The sequence below is a fragment of the Rhea pennata genome, chromosome 12 (genome assembly GCF_028389875.1).
Source record: "Rhea pennata isolate bPtePen1 chromosome 12, bPtePen1.pri, whole genome shotgun sequence".
Lineage (NCBI taxonomy): Eukaryota > Metazoa > Chordata > Aves > Rheiformes > Rheidae > Rhea > Rhea pennata.
In genome coordinates, this window is record NC_084674.1 from 427162 (window position 1) to 449179 (window position 22018).

General features: G+C 42.0%; 1 protein-coding gene and 1 long non-coding RNA gene across 8 annotated transcripts in view; one reads left to right on the forward strand and one right to left on the reverse strand.

Moving 5' to 3' along the window:
* TMCC1 (transmembrane and coiled-coil domain family 1) overlaps positions 1 to 22018 on the forward strand; it is a 118521-nt gene that overhangs the window by 78793 nt on the left and 17710 nt on the right. The gene's annotated exons all lie outside the window — the stretch shown is intronic.
* LOC134145573 (uncharacterized) lies at positions 1924 to 10740 on the reverse strand. The gene is made up of 6 exons (XR_009959646.1): positions 10601 to 10740; positions 10274 to 10353; positions 8669 to 8772; positions 4902 to 4954; positions 2532 to 2960; positions 1924 to 2134 (listed from the first exon to the last, which is right to left on the reverse strand). It is a non-coding gene; the product is annotated as an uncharacterized LOC134145573 (long non-coding RNA).

Here is a 22018-nt window from a genome sequence, read left to right on the forward strand (position 1 = left end):
AATCTCTCTAGCACCAAATGGTTGTGTTTTATCAGGTAATTAAAGTAGTTTATTTCTGATCCCTGTAGCAGAGAGAATAATGGTGAATCCCATAGCAGTTCTCCTCCCTCAGCTAGAAGAAGATTTGTAAATCTTTGGGTTGCTGACAGTGCTGGCACTTTTTACCTCCCCATTTATGTTGTGGTACTGTATCCTGTAACCGTGTAAGGATTTTTCTACGCACAGTGGGAACTAAGTTCATTTCGTGTGTTATGCTTAATCTTCTGAATGCAGGCTTTGTTCGAGACAGGTTCTGTTTTGCTTCGCTTTGCGATCTGCTTTTTAGTGGGGCAAGGGCTCGCGCGGGCTGCCGCTGTGGAGGTTACAGCGGGTCAGCCCACTGGCTGCACGCGGCTCCAAATTCAGCTGCAGCGTGTATCAGGAGAGGTTGGAGGGGGAGTGGTTAGGAATCAATGGCGCTCCATAGGAATGAAACCGGGAGAATGGCATACTGTATTTGGCCTGCATACTCTTATTCCGAGAGGACAGAGCTGCATTGTTGGGACAAAGAAAAGTGAAAATACCAAAAGCATTTAAACTATTTTCTTTTTATTTGGGGAGCTTTTTTCTTTTATTGAGCTCTGATAAGTTGCCAGACCAGAATGCAGAACCACTTAAAAAATTTGAAGGTGAGCTGAAAGTGGAAAGTCCTGACTTGTCAGATTTTTGCTTTTTGCAACTTACAAGGAAGAGTTTTTGTATTTTTGTATGAGACAGATTATCAAAGCTAGGCTAAGGTGCCTGGAGAAGTAGTACGAAAGATAAGTGACAGCTGAGCTATTAAAAGGAGAAATTATTTTTAGTCGATATGTTTTCAGCTTTTTTTGTGGTACGTATTCAATTTCAATGAGAAATACTTTGGGTTTTAAAAATTCAGCTTTCTTGTGTCTTCAGTTCAGTTGCAAATATTTGGATCTGTAATATTTCTGCAACAAAAATGGAAAAGATCAGATTTTCTGATGTTTGTATTCTTATAGTTTAATGTGGGTTAAAGGGAAAAATTTGTGTGGCGGAAAGGACACTTTATGTGAGCCCTTTCATGAATTGTGAATGAAAAATGGCACAGGGCTACATTTAAAAAACCTTTTGTGGATCATCTACAAGGAGGAATTATGTATTTGTTGTTGAAAACAATTCTGAGTTGTGAGATTTTTTTTTTTCTCCCTAGAACAGACTAGTGTTTGCCTCTTTTTCATACTACTTTGATGTTCCGGTTTCAGCATGGCCACCAAGATGTTTCAGGCCAGGACAGGGGTTCTTTGTTCAGCAAATGCCAAATGTTCAGCAGGATTTGTCTCCACTATTCAAAACATGCAGCTTCCTCACACTGACCCAAGCTATTAAATTAGCAGAATATTGTCAATTGGAAGCTTCATTATTATCCTTGACTCTGAGAAAATAGTTGTTAAATAGTCAGGGCAAACAGCGGTTCATTTTTTACAGAACAAGGGCCATATCCTGAGCAATTTATTAATTGCTAGTTAGATTTGCGTGTACCCTGGACCAGCACTGAGCACAGGGGCAGGAAGAGTGGCAGGCAGGTGGCACACAGACCAAGTGTTCTGACGAGGCAAAAGCGAGCTGAGGACAGTCTCTTGATGAGGAAATGACACAGTAGGTTCAAGGGATGTTTGCCACAGTTTTTGAGTGTAAGAGTGAAGGTAAAGGTGCTAGCTATCAAGGCCAATACTAGATGAGAGCACTTCTGGAAGAAGAGTGTTGTCTAAAAGAGCAGACCTAGAAGTAGCACGTTCTTCAGGTGTTCAAACGCATAAAGCAACACCAAAAGTTGGTACTGTCAATGGGAGTAAAGTGGTATTCAAAATAGTGAAAAAAGGTTAAAGACAGTGGTATCTTGCTGAGTAGTTCATTGATTTAAAAGTTTAATTGCATAGATTAAAGTGAGAAATGCAAAAGTTAATGCTTCCTGCTTTATCAAGAACTTGTTTCCAAAGATATTCTCAATTTAGCAATTTCTCTTCTGTCAATAATGCATCTACTTTGGATTTCAAGTCATGTATGCTGTAACCTTTAGAACAGTATTTGGAAAGGAGATGATGATTTAGGGAAGTGTGATGGAGAAAATGAAAATAACCTGAAAAAACAAACAAACAAAAAGTTAGTTTCTGTGATAGCTAATTGCCTTTATAGACTGTGGGAAGGGATAGAATTTCCTGCTGTCTCTCAGTGAACTAGGCTTGAACACATCTTGAGATCATTTGGTGATCATGTGGCTTTCTGCTCATATACGATGGGCTGGGATGATGTAATTTCATGAACTTTGGGATAGGATCACCGTGAGCAAAGTTTGTCAGAGCTTGTGACTTTTGGAATTAATTGATCAATTAAGTCTTTCAAATTATTCTTTTTTTTCTAAAGAAAAGAATAAATAGGATTGTTGTATGCCAGTCACTGACTTCAGCATGACCTCTTTCACGTTGTGAAGCCTGAGCGCACAGAGAAACTGAATCCATAGTTTGTTCAGGACTTACCCTGAAAGTTGCAAGAGCAACAGCATTTTCTTCTGTCTGAATTCTCCATATAGCCCGAGTCCTGCTCATAGCTTTCCTTCACATCTTGGGTTTGTGGTCCAGCCTAAGGGAGCCTTCTCCGTGCTGTCTTTGTGCAGTCTATGGCGCACGGGGAATCTGCTTTCCTCTGTGATGTTCTTGGTTCTGACTGTGTATCTTAATTGAGAGTTTACTTCATAAACTGTATTATGCAAATCCGGCAGATGGGCTTTCTGAATGTTGTGTGCTGATATCGGTGAGTTTCATTAGCTTTTCTGCTGTAAGGATTTTTGTAGAAGTTTTAGAAGTACCAGGTGTCCACACGCTGCTTCGTGTTTTCAACTTTGTCACTGGCACGTGGCCGCTTAGGACCGCGTCCAGGGTCTCTGCCGTGCTTTGAGGGGCGTCAGCCTGCCATGGGGAAAGTTGTAAAACCACCAAGAAACTTACTGATGGTTTCATTTTATTTTGCTTTTCTAAATTATCTAATAGGAAAAAAGTGTGAGAGGATGAGGTTTGCTAGTTTGAAAATCTAAACAGTGTGATAACCAGAAATAATTGATTTGATACACAGAAATCCAATAAAACTGAAAGCTGACAAGTGAGATTTTGTTAAAAGGAAATGAAAGTGAATTGAAGCATGACTGCCTGCCTCTCCATCTTGTTACTAGGGAAAATGTGGCATTACAGCTAAAAAGTTGGAGGGGGATCATCGGTATCGGTTTGTCTTGCGCTGGGCACCGCGGTGATTTACATGCCAGAGTGAAGGAACTGAGGAATGAAACCCCAAGCCTACTTGGCAATTTTCCATTTCATAACTGCAGTTTTTAGGTTGCAGTGTTATTGGTAAACTGAATCCTTTGCACAGACTGGGCACTTTGCCTTGGCTGTGGTTTCTGCTGACCTGCAGTAATGTCGCGCAGTGTGCAGACGGCCGGTGGGCGCACGGCCATTCGGGGTGGGGGTGTGCAGGGCCGGCAGCGGCATGGGGTGGTGGGGTTGTGAGGTCCTTGGGTGGCCATTGGGGCGGCCAGTTGGGGCGAGGGCACAAGCTTGGCAGGGTGGTGGGGCGGAGGTTGGGGTGGACGTTGGGGCAGGGTGTGAGGTGGTGTGGCGGCTGTTGGGGGGGAGTGAGGCCGTTGAGGGGGGAGCGAGGTGGTGTGGCGGCTGTTGGGGGGGAGCGAGGCTGCTGGGGGGGGAGCGAGGTGGTGTGGCGGCTGTTGTGGGGAGAGCGAGGTGGTGTGGCGGCCGTTGGCGGGGGGGAGCGAGGTGGTGTGGCGGCCGTTGGGGGGGGAGCGAGGTGGTGTGGCGGCCGTTGGGGGGGGAGCGAGGTGGTGTGGGGGCCATTGGGGCAGGCAGGGAGGTGGTGTGGCGGCCATTGGGGGGGGGAGCGAGGTGGTGTGGCGGCCGTTGGGGGGGGAGCGAGGTGGTGTGGCGGCCATTGGGGCAGGCAGGGAGGTGGTGTGGCGGCCATTGGGGCAGGCAGGGAGGTGGTGTGGCGGCCGTTGGGGCAGGCAGGGAGGTGGTGTGGCGGCCGTTGGGGGGGGAGCGAGGTGGTGTGGCAGCCATTGGGGGGGGGGAGCGAGGTGGTGTGGCAGCCATTGGGGGGGGGGAGCGAGGTGGTGTGGCGGCCGTTGTGGGGGGGCAGTGAGGTGGTGTGGCGGCCGTTGGGGCAGGCAGGGAGGTGGTGTGGCAGCCGTTGGGGGGGGGCGAGCGAGGTGGTGTGGCGGCCGTTGGGGCAGGCAGGTGGTGTGGCGGCCGTTGGCGGGGTGGGGAGCGAGGCTGGTGTGGCGGCCGTTGGGGCTCTGGAAGCTTCCACACAGCCGGGCAGCCGCCAGGCGGTGAGCGCGGGGATGCTCGCTCCCGGGCTGGCCCCCATGCACGTTGCCGGCCCGCGCGCCGCCGCCGCTTCGGGGAAGGCAAAGGTAACGCAGGGCCTGGGCTGTGCCGCCGGGGTTGTGCCCCAGAACAGGGGCGGCAGGTGGCGGTGCTGATGGTGGTGCCTGCCCTAATGGGCTGTCGTCAGCTCTCAGCCAAGGCAAGCAGCTGAGTGGCGCCCAGCATCAGGACAGCCGAAAACGTCTTTGTTCAGTTTTTATGTCCTCCCCAGGAAGGAACCTGGTCCTTTCCTTCAGGCGCTGTCCTCGCCCCAAGGGTCCTTTTATCATCTCTCTCCAGCCCTGGTGCCTGCCTGGCCACTGGAGGGGAAAGTGCTCCAGTCCCAGCACAGCCCCTTCTTGCTGTAGGTTACCAGTCTGCTGTGTTTAACATTATTTTCTCTGTGCTGTCCCTCCTGGCTATACTCAGTATGGCCACGAAGGAGGAGCAGCCCATGAATCCCCCACTGCTCACCTGTGGTTTAGGTGCAGGTGGTCATCCTAGATCTCTCCGAGCAAGGCCAGTATCTGGCAGAATCAAAAGAAGCAGAGACTGAGGGTTAGTGAACTTATCTTCCCCTTCCAGAGAGCTGTCCCGGCTGGCCTCCGTCCTGCCTTTGCCCAGAGAGCCGTAGGCAAAAGGGCAGTCACCAGGGAGGGGTTTGTGCCAGCTTCGGACATGCCACCCTGCACAGCTAAGGGCTAACGACCTCGGAGGTGCATTAACCTCACCTGCTTTCGTGGTGTTTGGCCAAGATCACCTCTGAGCTTCCTGTGGTACTCTGTTGTTATTTTTGTGTGCCTTTTAAGTTGAGGTACTGGAAGCCCATCAAAATACATAGGCTAATGTGGAGGAGAGTGTGTTGGATAGCCAGGAAAGTGGCACGAGGGGATCAGAGTTTGGAAGAGCTGCTACAGTAATGTCAGGCTGCTGGCCCAGGTGGAGAGCCTCCAGAGCAGAGCCTGGCCAGCACTGAACTAATGTGGCCCCAGCTCTCCAGATGTTTTCCTCAGGGGCACTGTTTGTCTTTTGACACAAGGGAGCTCAGGAATGCATTCACAGGCATGTCGCGGGGCAATAGGGGAACGCAGAGCCTGCAAGTAAGCAGGATCCAGCTTCACTAATAGCACATGGACAATTGGTTTCTTGTGAGGAGGAAAAAGAAAATAAACAAGTGTTCTCCATTCAAAACCAGCAAACTTCTGATTTGATCTTATACACACAAACTAATATTTCCTTTTGCACCAATATCTCTTTCAATGAATTGAATGCAGTTTTGCTGTAGCTTTGCATGTACAGTTATCCGCATCCTTTGGATAGAAGTCTTTAAAGTCCTGTTGTGTGTCTGAAAGTGGTGTTTCTGCAGCACTAACAAATCTGTATAAAGTGAGGTGTTGGATCATCACATGAACAGGTGGAATATACAATTTTAGCAAGGACAGCAAAAACTTTTAAACCTCCACACTCGGTTATAAATATTGAAAAGCCATTTTCTAAATGGGTGTCATGATTTAAGTGCACAGGCAAATCTGGTCATAGTAGCAATTTGGCAGGCAGCTATAAGAGTTCTCCCATCTCCCATTAGTGAGGCAAAGATAATTTAATGTAGTAGTGATGAGGATTCCTTGGAAAATGTCCTTAATGTTGATAGTCTCCTAAAGGGTGGTCCACCTGTTCATACACAAGTTTGCTAAGCTAGTTCATGGAGCCATCTACTGGCTAGTTATAACTTTGACCATAGACTGGCATTTAGAAGTATTTTTTAGTTTTTGAATGCATCATTACAACCTCTTTCTTAAGATTCAGAGTATATGGTATTGTGTGCTAAACTAGTTACAAAAAATGCAACCAAGACTTCCCCCACTTCACATCAGCTCTACACAGTAAACAAGTAGACATGCTAGAGGAGATAGTATTTGGACTAACCTTCTCTCGCTCTGCTTTTTTTTCCTTGTATATTAAGTGCTGGTAGAAACATTCTGAATACTTCTCTAAAGGTGTGTGTGAGAGAAAAGGCTGGGGTTTTTTGTGGTCGTTAAAACTGGAAGCTGTGAAGAGTAGCAAGGAAAGCAAGTCCTACTCGGAGCATCTTTAGAGGGAAAACTATAAAAGGCAGACAGAGTCAAAACTAACTTTATCCCAGTGAAAATGTAGAGAGGAAGGGAACTCCAATTCTGTGCAGTGACTTTGAAGTCTAGGAGCTTAAATTAGAAGGTAAATGTTAAATAATGCATTAGCTTAAAGTGCTTCTTATCCAAATGGTTCCCTGACACTGTTATGTTACTGCAGTTTTTATGATCACACATGGTTTTGTAGTTTGTACTTGCTGGCAAGAAAGTTAGGGGGACTTCAGCCCTGTCTCCAGGCAGTGAGCATGGGAACAGGCTCTCAGCTTTCAGTTTGGGGGGTTATTACGGGTCAAGCCCAGACATCTGTAATTAGCTTCTCTTGCAGCAGTGCAGAAATTTACTAATCACCACATGATTAACCAGAAAGTATTATGCAAGATTTCTTATATCACTGAGATTATTGATCCTGCGAATAACCATGCTTCACTATTAACTCTTCATTGGCTCTATCAAGTTCTAGTCAGTAAAGGCAAATCATACGCCTTTAGCTTTCAGTGAACTGTGTTCATTTGAATGCTTAGTGGTAACAAGCCATTAAAATTTTTCGCCTATTTACTTACTTGCGCCAAATTTCTTAAATTAGTTCACTGGGTAGATTCAGATATAAATATAATTTTTTATGAGTTTTGTATAAATTTAGTGAAACTATCAATTTAAAGTAAAGTATAATCAATTTCTGTATCTGGACAAAACTTGGAAGTGAACATCTAAATCTCTGAGTGCTCTTAAATATTTAATATTCTCTATTGCTGAAACAGATGCAAAGATTCAAGTGGGTTTTTAAATAACATTCTTTTGAAACTCTCTTTGTTCCTTCCACTACTTGCCAAAGCCTGATTTCATGGTCTCCATCTGCACTAGGACCCTGGAAGACATAAATATCTCCTATCGAGAGAGAGAGACTTCCTTGTTCAGCTCAGAGTGCTTATAAAATTGTCAGCAGCTAAGTAGGGGCACAAAATCTGGACTGAAATGGCTTATCAGATCGTATTTTCGAAATGAGTTGTCATTACCTACTTGATAGGTAGGTAGTAGACTGCAATCGTCAGGCTTACATGCAGGCTTATTGCTTTACCAACTCTGAAGAGAAAGAGTAGGTAGTATGCCCCATTTTAAACCATCACTATAAACTCTGATTTTATCATTGTGTCGTGTTGCTCATTTTATTCTGAAGATATCTCTTTTATTTGTCTGACAAATAAGTTTTTAAAGTCAGAGGGGTTTGAAGGTGGTTATGCTTTGCATTACAGCCCTCATGCTTTAAAAACAGTAATAGTAGCTTTAAAAAAAAGGAGGGGGAGGATTTCCCGAGTCATTAGAGAGAGAATACCCGGTTGTGGGTCCAAAAGTTTTGTTGAATGCAACAAATGAGGTTTCTCTGTCTCTCCTATTTTTATTTTCTCTCACCTATTTTATCAAACTGGTATTTGTAACAGATTAGCTTATGTCCCTTTACTCCTTTGTGCAAGGAAAACTACACTAAGGAAACTAGAACCTGCAAGTAATCAACGATGCAACTTCAATCAATAGTAGCAGTTGTAGAGGCTGTAAGACAGGAGAACATTACTGTTCATCATCTTATCACATAACCCTTCCCAAACCAAGGTGAAACATTTTAAAGAGATGAACCGTGTCTCTCATATAGCTTCCAAAATTAAGGATCCCATTTACCCAACTGAGAAAATGCCACAGAAGTGAATAGTCCTTCAGGAATGAGGAAGTAAAAAGGAAAAAAGATGACAATTATTGATGATGGCTTCAAGTCCTATAAAAAGAATATTTTGTAGCATTACTAAGAGGTGTCAGATAGTATCTGAAGATCAATGTTTCTAGGGAATGCATGCTTTGGATACGAAGTTAAGCTGAATGAGGATCTTCCTGTCTGTCTAAACAGTGAAACTGAAATGATTTGTAATGCATGGTAATTAATGTGCATGTCTTGTACTCCTTCTATAAAAATACAGTAATTTTGGATTTATCTGGGGGGGTATCTTAGCTTAATTAAAAGAAAACTGAACTTCTTTTGTTTCAAGCAGATCAGTAGAATTACAAATTCTTTGGACTTTAACAAGAATGTTTTCTTTTTGAAGTCCTCAAAATGAGTTGACTTACGTTAAGCTTGTCCCAGTTGAAATCTGGCAATGTTCACTGATTTTGGAGAGCTTTGCTTTTAGTGTGTGTGCTCCATTCTTAGTCGCAGGCATGTGCCTCTTTGGCTGGACCCACAGAAAAGCCAAACCAGAAAGTACAAATTATTAATTGAAAACTACAACAAAATGTGCAGCAATTTTGCAATTTTACGACTGAAAGAGAATAAGAGTAATATATGCACTGATATGTCTGGTAAACACTCATGTTTTTTTTTAGCTTAGATAGGAATAAATATTGACACTGTACAACCAGAATTTTAGTCAAGCATAAAAAGTAGATGATGGTGAAGAAACTGAGTTAATTTAGAAACCAGTCACTCCTGTGAGTGTATCATTTAAGAGAATAAAAACCTAACATATGCATGCATGCATAAGCTACTGAAGAAAATATACTTGTTTAAAAAATATTGGCTGCCTAGCAAGTCCTCTTGATTTCAAAAATCAATTGTTCCCTTGCTTCCCTCCTCCCTTCCTTCCCCTCACATACGCACTTGTGTGCACAAACTTCTCTCCCTTCACTAGTAAGTACATATGTATACGCACTCTACTTTCCACCCACTAGTCTCCTTTCAGCTCTGGTTGCTGCTGCTGCTTAGTTAATTCTCTGGAACTTGCCGTACAGGAGGCAGAAGTGTAGCTTTTCCCTGAGGACTGTACTTCCTCCCCCGTTCAGCTTTCTTTCTTCATCTGCATCTGTTTTTTCCCTATGTAATTGTCTACCGTTCACAGAATGGTTGAGGTTGGAAAGGACCTTTGGGACCATAGGTGCACCTCCCTTCTCAGTCAGGATCACCTAGAACAGGTTGCCCAGGACCATGTCCAGACAGCTTTTGAATATCTCCCAAGGATGGAGACTCCACTGCTCTGTGGGCAAAAACTTGGCATCGTCAATGTTCACATTTAAAAGAGATCCTCGGTCTGAAGTAATGATCTTGAGACTAATGAAAGTGACATAGTGGCAGAAGCAGGTTCCTCAACTGGATTTCCACAATTAAAATTCAGAATTTATGGGCTATGTTCCTATTAAAAATGCCCCATTTGAGGACAAATCACAGGTGAAATTTTTTCCCTGACCTAACTAACTCAAAATTTTCTCTTTTTATAATTACATTTTGAAGTATGAAAAATTTCCTGGCATGTGGAACAGGTTGTTCAGAAGTTGTATTGTTGGATTCTTTGCGTACCTGGAAACTGATGAGTTTCTATTGGTCTAGCCTGATTTTTAGTATGTGTGCGGTCTTATGTGTGCGGTTTTGCATGAGCGTGTTTGTCCTGCACTTGTGTCTGTATATGTAGTTCAAGAGTCCATGACCTCTGAGAATCTTGTAGCTTTTATAATGTTTGTGACTGCTTTTGTCTGCACTTAATGCAGAATGATAAATGACTTTGGCATGAGAGTAGGCTGAGTCTGAAATTATTTTCCATATTATATTGGATCATGTTGTGTTTCTGGGAAGTGTACTCTAATATTTGTAATTTGATGTGCTGATAGCAAGTACCCATATTCTACCACCTTGTTACTTGGCTGATACCACTCACTTGACTTTCCTGCTCTGCTCTCTCTTACCTGTTGTCCTTCCTGTACAGAACCTGATGCAGAAGATTCAAAGCTGATCATGATTTTACAACCTTGCAGCTTTTCTGTACCTAGAAAGAGAGTGTTAACAGGGCTGATACTCCAGCTCATTCCTCTTTTATTGAAGTGCTACATGCACTAGTTTGGCCTTTTAATAATCCGTCCTGAATCACTAACAAAGGGACCTGCACACAAGTAAAACCTGTGTCTAAGCAAGTATTGCAAAACCAGGAGCCTAATCAACTGATGACTAGCTTCAGTACTGGATTAACCAAAAAATAAATAAACAAATAAATAAATTTTTTCTCTTAAACTTACCCAAAGCATTGTGAGCTTTGAATCACCTGGAATTCTGCTTAGCACACCTAATACGTCCTCAGTACAGGCGTTCTAGTTGCACTTTCCTCAAATGTTTGGCTTCAGGTTGCTTTCAGCAATGAGTGGGTTAATCCTTTCTTTCCTCCTCGGCTCCCAACATTTGTGGTTATCTGTGACCTGCAGCCGCATCATGTTGGTGCAGTTCCAGGAAGTCTCTCCAGATAAGTGAGCCCTCGTGGGAGGGTGGTGGTGAAGGGCACTGGGTGGCACTGCAGGGGTAAGTGGTGCAGATGCAGCAGCTGCACAGTAGCCTTGGCCTGCATCTGCGCCTGAGCGGTGCCCGGTGCTGCCTCCAGTGTGAGACAGTCCTGAGGCCTTTGCTGTTTGTGTCTGGTGAAGACTTGGAGCCAGAGTTAAGGATGGCCTGCTATGATGCTGGCCTAGTTTTCCAGTTGATTGTATTTTGCCTGCTTAAACTTTTCTGCTACTTCAGTTATTTTTTCTTCCCTGTTACTGTAACTTAATTTTCCCAATTTTAGAGGCAGAGTGTACTATTAAACTGTTGCTATGATGAGCTGGCTAATGCTCTTTTCTTTCCCTATCAGTTAAGTGTGCGTCTGGGGTGTTCTAGAAAGATGCTTCACATACCTTAAATACTCTGGGTTGGGGAGAGTGGGAGGTGGAAGTCACCTTTTCTTCACAGTTTAAGCACCATTTTAGGCAACAGCACAACAAAGGTATGATGACAAATCAATTTTCAAGTTTTCCTCAATTTCTCTCTCTTACTTCATATTTTTCCTTATTTAATTTTGGCAACATTCAGATTCCACCAAATATATGGATCTAGCCTTAACTTTTTTCCCTAAACTTCTTGGTTTCAAGTAGTCTTGGAAAGAGTTCTTTTCTTGTTACAGCAGTCATATGAGCATCTAATCTCCAGGAGTTTTTAAGCCGCATCAGAACTCATGTGCCTTCTTTTTTTCATCTCTTCTCCCTCCAGTTTCAGTCTTACTTAGTAACTTCAGGAAAGAGATGCTGCAGTAAGGAAGTGAGCTCCCCTTCATTGCGTCTCCTTTGCTGCTAATGCAATTAGGACTCGCTGGCTGGAGCTGAGGGAAGGCGCACAGACAGATCATTTTGGAGCACGCGGGCTTGGACATTTAGTGCTTTCAACACCTTCCACCTTCTGAGTGAGCTCTTCTCTAACTTTCCCAGTGATGTCTCCTGAGTTATTAGACTTTTCTGTTCTTGGCTTGAATGCATGGGAACGTCTGTGTGCCCTCCACGTTAGTGAGAGGCTTGATCCAGTCATCTGGCTTCTGCTGCGGTAGTTAAATCTCTGCAGGCGGTGTTTTCCTCGTGCATGGCTTATGGAGAACCACGGTGAGGGAGGCAGCATGACCATCTGTAGGGAAGCAGTACAGAAAGGCTTGTGGATATCGGCTGCCAGGTTACAACTTCCAGGACTGTTTGAATTATGTTTACGTGGAAGAAGAGCTACTGGTGTTCGTTTTAAGATGCTTCCATTTGTTTGTGGGAACTGAACTCTACTTTTAATAGTAGTGAATGTCAGTGCATTGTGACTACCTTGGGGAATCTAAGTAACAAAACTCAAAGAAGAAAACATGCATTCCCCTTCAATGAGGAATGAAACTGATTTTTTATAATGGAGGTGATATTCAGCCTGGTAGGTTGTTTTTTGTTTTTATTGTTTTGTAAAGCTCATGAGGACTCTCTGGTTATGTTAAGTAGAATAATGAATGTCTTTTCATGTATTTTCACATAGTTGTTTATTGCTTTATAAGCTGAAATGATCTAGCTGAATAGCAGTAGAATTCCTATGAATCAGGCTTGGTTTTACCTGGCATAAATTATTTCCTAACTAAGGTTAATGACATTGTTTCTGCACAAAGAATTCCAGCTTCTCTCCCCTTCACCTGTTTTAGATGGGATCCTCTATCATTAATAGAAAAAATCTATTCAAAATCTAGAGGTTTTGCAGTAGATATACGGTTTCCCTGGATGAAATCTGTCCTAGGAATGTAAAATGGTTCCTTGAAAAAGTAAGTCATGATATTTGTTCTTAATTTCTTGTAGTTGCGTAGGTTGGGATTCAAAATCTGTTACACACTCTAAACTTGCACAAGTAGAAAAAAAATTTTTTGTAGTCTTTGTATTTAGCTGGACAGGCTTTTTTTAGATGAGATTTCTCACTTGACTCTTGCAACAAAGTGGATGCCTTTTGGCCTGGCTTTTACCTTTAGCTGGTCTGAAACATAGCTAACAAAGTTCAAAAAACCCTTCTTTGTATGCCATAGATGATGGGTTATTTTAAAAGATTTTTGCAGATGTGGGGTGGGATCCTGATTTGGGCAAGGTAAATGAGTAATAAAGCCTTTTTAAAAAATAAAAATAAAAGCTTTTTTTACAACACCTCTGATGAATTGTATTCTGTAAGTCATTTATTAGAACTGTGCTTTCTAGTGGTCAGAGACTCTCTCTGTCTAAAATTCCAAATAAGGTAAATCAATTTTTAGAAACTCTCTTACTATTTAAACCTCACTGACTGAGTATATCTGTAGAGAAATGGTAATATAAATGTCAAGTGAATTAAGTTTCTTCTGATTTCTGTGTTTGCAATCATTTTCGTGGCAGCCCACTGTGGTTTTGATTGTATGTTAATATGATTAATGATATTGGTTTTGTTTTCATTCAATTCTGTGCACATTTCTGCCCAGATATTATACTGGTGCTTCTTGGGAGCTCTTTACCTAATGTACAGGCCTGCTGCACAACAAATGACTTTCAGGCAACTTCTTTTGCTGCAATGCATTGCAGAATGGGATTGGGAGCAGACATTACTGCTGCAGCAACACCAGCACTTGTTGCTGCATGCTCTGCTAGGCAAAATGATTGTAAACTCTGCTGCAGAACCTGTGTCCGTACCAAAGACGTGTTGCACATATTACAATGGCTGTTCAGTGGCTGTGTGCAGCCCAGTCCAAGAAAATTGCACCACACATCGTTTTGATTGCCAGCTTCTTTATCCCTTTTCCTTCATCCTTTGTCCTTAACATCCTTTATTCTCTATTTCAGAATGAACCCTGTATACTGACAATATGATCCTAGATAGAAAGCTTCCTAATGTGACAGAAATGTCCACAGAACACTTCTGTGGAAATAATCTTTTAGTATCTCCACACCAACATACTTTGTCAGACTTTACTGCTCTTTTCCCATGTCATGTTTTCATTTTCAATTCCTTTCCTGACTCCCCTACAATATATTGGCTCTTTCATCTTAATGCTTTTTCTGAAATGCCATCTGAGATACCGGTAGTATTTAACAGGATGCTTTTTAGACATTTTTTCCTCTGATTCTGCATCCTACAGAACACATTTTCAAGTTTTAATTCCTCTTTCTTTCTGATGAAAATGAAATTTTACTTTTGGGAATATTTTTCTCCATGTTGCCTGTGTTTTGAATCAGCCAAGAGTCTACTCCTCAGCTATATTATTGAAACTTCTATTTTACAAATTAGCATTTCAGTGCAGAATTTCCTCACAGCAGAAGTGATTGGACTTTGCAAAGCAGTATGAGGAAGTCAAAACTGTACATATCTGTGCATTACCACAAACTAAGAAAATATTTAAAAAACCCAGACTACCAAACCCAACCACTATAATGTCTGTTAGATTCTCTAAGAGGCATCTGGCCCAAAGGGCCAGCAAACATGCTGCATAACTAAAGCAGTAGGGAACTTTTTAAAAGCTCATTTTACTTCTGACATTTTTGGTGGTTCCTACAGTTTTAGCCTTGGTAGCACCTTGTGCAGAGAGGAATTCGGAATTAATGGTTCTGAAGCTCTCAGACTTAGATTCATATAGCTCAAATTCAAGATCATTTCTCTATTCTAGGTGGCTAATAAATCTGCTGCTGCAAACAGGAAGCGTGAGTGAGAAGGAGGAGAAGAGCAGGGGGAGAAGAAACCAAGAAAAGAGTGAGGATGATGTTTAAAAAAAAAAAAAAAAAAAAAAGAGGGGCTGAGTGTCCAGGACTTGGAGCAGGGCTTGATGGCAGAGGATCCATGTTTCTGGCTGTGGCAAACAGGGTAATAATGAACATGTGCTTTACATCTTCTAAATATGACAGTAAGACACTTTAACAGGAATGTTGAGGGTAATGATTAAAAGGTAGTGAGGTTTCTTCTTGCGCCAATGAAACCGTGCTTAAAATGCTGTTCCTGGCTCTCAGTTCTGTGCTTGAGTCCTTATATGACAATTACTATTTAATCTGAACCTCACAGGAGATCACATTAATCTTTTGAAATTTTTACTTAGTGACTTTCAAATAGTAGTGTTTCTGTGATGATATAAAGACAGCATATACTTTATATATGGATTTGTGTGCTGTGCATCTTTGAATCTCCATTTTCAGTCGTTTGAATCTTGCTACCAAGCCCAGCATTCTGTGTGTGCTCGGGAGTGCATGTGTCATCTCATTTCTGTTGTTGTGCTACTGATTTGTTTGTTATCCTGTCTGATTTTTTGGCTCAATGTTGCAGTTTAAAAAATAATGTCATGTGTTGGACATGGGATAGAAAACCTTGTAGCTTTAAAGCTAGCAGTGCTGACCCCTTTTTGTGTCTAACCCGAAAGCTCCCAGCTGAAGGATAGGTGCTGCTGTACCTGGGCGTAAGCTCTGCGTATGGCTGCTTGCTTGCCTCGCAGCGCGGGAGCTCTGCACACAGCGATTCTTGTTTTGGCAAAGGCGCTCTGTTTATAGAGCCAGTGCCCAGGGCCCTCCCCGCCGCACAGATGCGTGGAGCGGAGGAGGCAGTGCTGGAGGCTGTCCCAGCAGTACCTAGCACTGGGGCGAGCGCTGCAGATGGCCATGCGGCGATGTTTATGTGGTGCTGCTGTACCTGCGTGTGCTGCGAAAGGGACTTCTGTGAGCCTGTGAAGGTGAGGAGATCATGCAGCACCGTTAGAACTGCATCACTACGGCTTACTTGGCTGTTTTATTTAAATCTCCAGTAGCACTTGACCTCGTTTTATAGCATTGGTCTTGGAAATGCGGCATTCTTCTCCAGGCACTGCTGTGGCTGTGGTCGTTTTTATACAGCTTTTCTTCGCTTTGGAAGGTGGGAAGTATGAAAAGGGCTCCTGTCTGAGTGAGTGTTGCAATTTATAAAAGATCAAATGTGTTGTTGTTGTTTTAGGTCTTGCTGTTGTTGTTCTTGTTGTTTGGGGGTTTGATTTGTGTAATACAATGAAGGATCAAAGAAGGGCCGGTAAAAGCAGTCGCAATGTTAGAGAGAGAGAAATCTTTGGATCAGCAGCTTTTTAAGTGTGAGCTCTTGTTTTGCTATTTCAGTTGTGCCACGTATATTTCTAGGAAGTAGTAAACAAACTGCAGAATCATATTTTGCTCCAGGTAAAAAAAAAAAAAAAAAAGAGTAAGAGCATACAGCTTCCTACAGAGTCAGTGACCTTCAGAAATGAGTAAGTAGTTTGCTTTGCTTTGGTTTGTTAGTGATGTAGCTAGGCATCGCCCTTTTGCAAATCTGTGTTAACAGTAAGCTGTGTTTTCCCCACATTCATTAAATATTGAAGAGAGACAATAAGGCTTTGAGACTTTGATCTTGTATGCAAAATAGGAGATATTTCTCTTCAAGTTCTTGCAATTGGGTGTCCAGTACATTGTGACTCCAACATTCAGAGAAAAAAGAAATACAGGATCCAGACATTTTGCTTTTGCCATAGAGGGATGTTTGTCTGGGGTTATGCTATGACCTGCAGAAGATGTGGGTGATAAATCGCGTAGTGTTACTACCATGCCATGTTTGAAGCACATATGTCTAATCAAATTTATTTAATCGACTCATTATTTTTCTTTGGGCAAATCTGGATCTTCTGTCCTGGGAGGTGTTCTTTAACTCACTGCATTCATCAGTCTCCATAATAAAAGTGACACACAGGTGGCTCTTGGGAACAGCTCTGTTAGAAATGAAGAGCTGAATTGGTGCAGACAGCAGTGAAAGGAGAAAACAATAAGAAAGAGGGATTTTTATTTATATTCCACAATCCAGTTTGATACATCTACCTACACTGCATCTTGGCATGTATAAAATCAGGTTAATACATCAGTTCCTAAGAGCTGAAAAGAGAAATGGTGAGAATATAATAGCACGTTCTGTGCTAAGTTAGATATGGGCAGTTTTGCCATGAGTATAGTTTTAAAAGCTTCTCACATTGTGATATGCAGATACTGCTGCTGCGACCAGTTCCTCTTGCAGTGTCAGCAGTAAGATTTGTCTGTAGATGGAGTTCCAGATCAAACTTTTTGGTTGTTGCAAGAACACCAAAAGCAACGTATTGATTTTGAACAGTGTATTGCAGGTATTTAGGTATTTAGTTTGAACAGTGTTTGCCATGAACTTCTAGACAGGTACAGTGTTCCCTTACTCTGCTGGCTGTTCCTTGTCCCTTGAATCCAACATTTTCTTGGTTGCCTCATTACTTAAAATTTTCTTCTTTCGTGTTTGTGAAGGCACACGTGCCACACATGCACAGGTCAGCGGGGGCCTGCATGGCCAGCTTGTCCTTTGTGCGGTACGGACTACCCGGCCTAAATTAGCCCTCGGTTGTCCTTGACAAGTGGAGTTAAATCTTCCCTTTGCCACTTTGAGCGATCTTACGATTCTAGCGGGTACTAACTTAGGAGCAGTCTGCAGCATTTAGAGATAAGCAGCAAACTAGAGCTAAAACTACATCCAAACAGGAAAGGAATCTCTGAGGCCAACTCCATTGCACTGCCTTCTGGCAAATGTAATATTAGCTGATGCCCTCAGAGTATGTTAGATTGGAAAGGCTTTAAGTGAGGAAACAATGTATCAGGAAATGGTATATAGGAATGGCAAAGAAATATATTCACAGGAAATGTGAATCCTACTATTTTGAAATATTTATTATTTAGTATAAACTGTTGATTACATTAACTCTGAAATAGTGTTTTAGGGTGGATTTTGGTTACAGTTGTACTCTGTGAAAGACTTGCAAAAAATACTATTCCTAAAGTTAGGTAAAAGGGAAAGTAGAATGTAGTTTAGCTCATCTATGTGAGCTGTTTAAACTACATGGAGATAGTAAATTTCAACTGAGAAAAATCTTCTGAAAAAGGGAGGGAATCTTTCCTTTCAAGTGTGGTTATTCTACACGGAGTGATCATGTAGAGACATTCTTGTAAAGATGAATATTTGTTCTCTCAGATTCCAGATCCAGTTTGCTCAGTCACTTTGCAAGTCAAATTTAACTTGCTATCTGAAAATTAAACTCTCTTATTTGCTAATGAATATGGAAGATGAAATAATAATCTGTATTTATCAGATAGCAGCTTGAAGCATGATGCAAACAAACAATATTATCTCGGAAATGTTAAAGATCTTTTTTTCTGTAAGTTAATGAAATGTGATTTGGACATACTGGGGAAACCAGAATAAGTAAAAAACCCTGTCACTTTACATAGTCGCTTTCTGAAAAAAACTTGTTTAAACCTGTTTCTGGATCCACCCTCTCCTCCCAATCTCTGTACTTAAATTTTGTTCCGCTTTACCTCATTTCCTATCCTTATTATTGTAATTTCTGGCCTGATTGGCAATCCTCCCTGATTAAAAATCTGCAGCTGCTAAAATAAGCATCCATGAGTGTACTCTGGCCATCTCTTTTACTGTGTCATCCTCTTTCACCTCAAAAATCAGGTTCCTGCAGGCTCTTGCATATAATTCAATTCCTTCCTGTTTTTTCATTCAGATCGTTTGATTCAGTCCCTTGGATGTGCCTTACCCATAATGCTAGCATTACTGTCCCATTCATTCACGTTGCACAGCTGATTTTCTTCTTGACTGCTCTATAGCTTTGGAGAACCATTACTGGATTGGACCAGTAAGCCTTATTCCTTTGCATTCAAGGTCTTTTCTTAGGCTTTCAGAAGCAGTGTGTTTGAAAACAAGAAGGTAATGTCTTCAGAAATAACTAGATTTTTTTAAAGAATTAAAAGATCCATAGACCCCTTCAGGGACATATTCTGCTATGTTATATCATATTCACTTCTTCCTTTAGGATGTAAGTACTTGAGGGCAGAGTTGATACCTGATCCTGTGTATCTCTATCCTGTTGGAGGATATGTCTTACGTGGTATTTTTTTTGTCTCTGCCCACTCACTCCTGACTGATGGACAGTCAGGGGTGCATATGCATTAACTACAGCTGGGAAATCTGTAAGTCAGTTTTGTAGCTTCAGTTACCTCTTAACCAGTTAATAAGTGATAGCATTTCCTTCCTGAGATGCACAGGGCCCCAGGCAGGTAGATTCATAAAGTGGGAAAATCTAGAGTCTAGCTCTGTAAGAACTGGAAATGCTATGCTCCAGGGAATAATCCTGATCAATGATTATATTATTATGCTAATAAAGATTTTCTGAAATTTCGCTGTGGAATGAGTTAAGTTGTCTGTGACGGACACCACACACAATCACTTCTGACAGAGCAAGCAAAGTGTCACACAGCAGCTACTGTCTTCAGCAGTCTGTCCCTCCCCTCCAGCAATTTGTGAAGTTGAATTATTGATCCCCTTCTGGGATTTTTGCAGTTGGCAAACACAAGGGAAGTGCAACTGGTTGCTTTATAGCTAAACTGTTCCTACCATTTAAACCAGCAAGCGAAGTCACGTCTTCATTTCCTATAGGATTAGGTAGGTGGTGAGCCCATGGGAGAGCCACGCTGCAGCTAGCTTTGCGAGGTACGAAGCTGTAGGATCTGTGTACGTGTGCCTCAGGCCATAGCTTGGTGCACGTTTCTTTTGGCACCAGGGCCAAGTCAAACAGGTCCTGATCGTTCTCCGCCTCCTGCAGTGTTCCTGCAGTCCCGGTGGTGTGCTGCTTGTGGAGCCTTCTGGTAAACCAGGTGTGGGAGCTTACTGAGAATAGAAATATCTCCAAGTTCCGTATTTCTGAGTTATTCTTAACATGGATCAGTGCCCAGGTTAGTTCACCACTCAGCCCCACAAGCAGTTATTCTTTCTGTACCCCAGTGCAGAGTAAGGAAGAAGCTGCTTAACTTGGCACTGCCACTGAAAGAAGTGAACATTAAATCAGGTCTTAAGCATATTGAAAAGTGTTGCTCTGTTGCCCAGTAGCCCTTCTGTCCCTTGTTATTTATCTGCCATCTCTTCCCCTTTCTACAGAGTGAGGATGTTGCTGGCCACGCAGGAATGTTGAGAAATGCCTGGCTTGCTTTTGCTTGGCAGATGCAGCATGCCAGCACAAACGTTTTAGTAATCATCACTTAGTTGTTTAATTTCTATGAGTAAGTTGCAAAGACATTTCCTTTTGGTGTTATCGGGGTTGGTGCCTCACTCTAGCCATTATCTTAGGCAGGCAAAAGAATTGTATTTGGAAGTAATTTTTTTCAGGGTCATTTTTCATTTTTTTCTCATTATATTTTTCTCATAGCAAGGATGATTTTCCCACCATCTTGAGAGTTAATTACTCACAGGCAAAGATTGTTTTTCTCTTTCAGAAACCCCAGTTAAAATCTGTCTGACTAACTGCAATATTAAAAATACCCAGCAATACTTTCTTGGGCTGTCCATCTGTTCATATGTTTTATTTGGCCAGTTTTGCTTTTGATCTGGATTTAGGAGTGTAATGGGGACTGTCCAAAACAGTTGCTGGGCAGTGATGACCAGCAGGTTTCTGTGGGTCAGGGGACTGGAGCTTGTTAAAATGCAAAGCTGCTGTAGTTTCTGAAGGTTCAATCAGGCAATAAAATTTTGCAGGATAACTGTGCGGAGTGTGTCAGGAGAAATCACATTGGACCTGTTCTCCTCTGTTTTTATTTTGTATTCCTTTTGGCAGTAAAGCCAAGGCAGATGCTACCCTGACCTGTGTTACATACAGAGAGCATATGCTGCTCTGGGCATTCAGTGAGGGAAGGTGGACGGCTACAATCTCTCTCCAGTCCTCGACACCGGAATGCACTGTTGTGTTCCGAGGAGTGGTTCAGTGCTGCGGTATTTGGATCTTTGGTCTGTATTTAATTTAGAGGTGAATGAACAGAGCTCTTCTCCCTTACATCCACTAGTGTATCTGAATTATGAGGCCTTCGGGACACAGGATTTGTAATGATATAAATGTGCATTTTGAAATGATTAGAGAATCAAAGGTCATATCAAATATATGGCAATGTTGCACCAAACAGACTAAAAGGGTAGCAGGTTGAAGTTTTTATCTTTAATCATGTACCTACAAATGTAATACTCTTCAAGAAGCAAAGTGTATTAAAAATCAATCTAAATTGTAGATCATTAATAGCTTGTCATACTACCCAAGTGGATGAGGCAGAATATTTGTATAATATTTTTTGCTTTCTTTGGGATCCACAGTTATTTTTGCAATATACTATGTTTTTATCATATCCAGTAAAGGCATTAGGTACTGTCAATTCATTTGACAGTAGGGTTGCTAAAATCTTGATTAGACATTGCTTAAGGAGTTATGTGCTGTAAGTTTTGTGCTGGATGATGATTTCTGTCTGTTGATTACCAATTATATTTAATTGTGTTTGTTGACCTCATAGTAACGCCTGATGTTTGAACATCTCCTTGCGGTACCTCACAGGCATTCTGTGCATGGCTGCATATGAACATGTGCAGTTAGATGATTTAATGCAGATACGCAGTTACACTGAGGTCATTTCTGTGTTGTGCAAATACTGAAGTAGAGGGAAATGAGGAAAAACACAGGGGAAAATGAGAAATTACAGTGAAATTACCTGAAATGGGTTTCATATAAGACACTGAGGTTAACACCTCTGTCCCTGCATCTGCACTTTTGATTTTTCTGCAACCATAGGTTGTCAGGCCTTTCAGTTTCATACCTCTTTTGAAAGACAGCTCTTCTTGAAGTGCAGGACTCCTGGAGCTAATGTGAATTTTGGGTTCAGTACTAATTCAGTGGCAACTGTAGCCCCCCACCCAGAAGATGAATTCTGTTTTGTCTGACACGTGCTTCGCTGAATAGGTGTTTGTCTACTACTCTTTAAGTAACTTCTGCATTAAAGCTGTGTAAGCTATTCTCCTTAAGCCACCTTTACCTCATCAAAATAATTAATATCAGCTACAAAACGTTGGGATGGAAACAAGCAAATTAAAGCTAAATTTGAGAATCATGCGTTATAAGTAATCTCAGTAATCTCTTCTACAGGTATCTTCCTACTCACAGAATTTCTTGAATTGAAAGGGACTTGAACCTTAACAGTATCAAGATGTACTTTTTCTAAGTCTTCTCCTTAGTGCAGTTTGCCATCTTTGTGCTCTTTGAAGGAAAAAATATACAGTATTCTACACTGACATGTACAGGA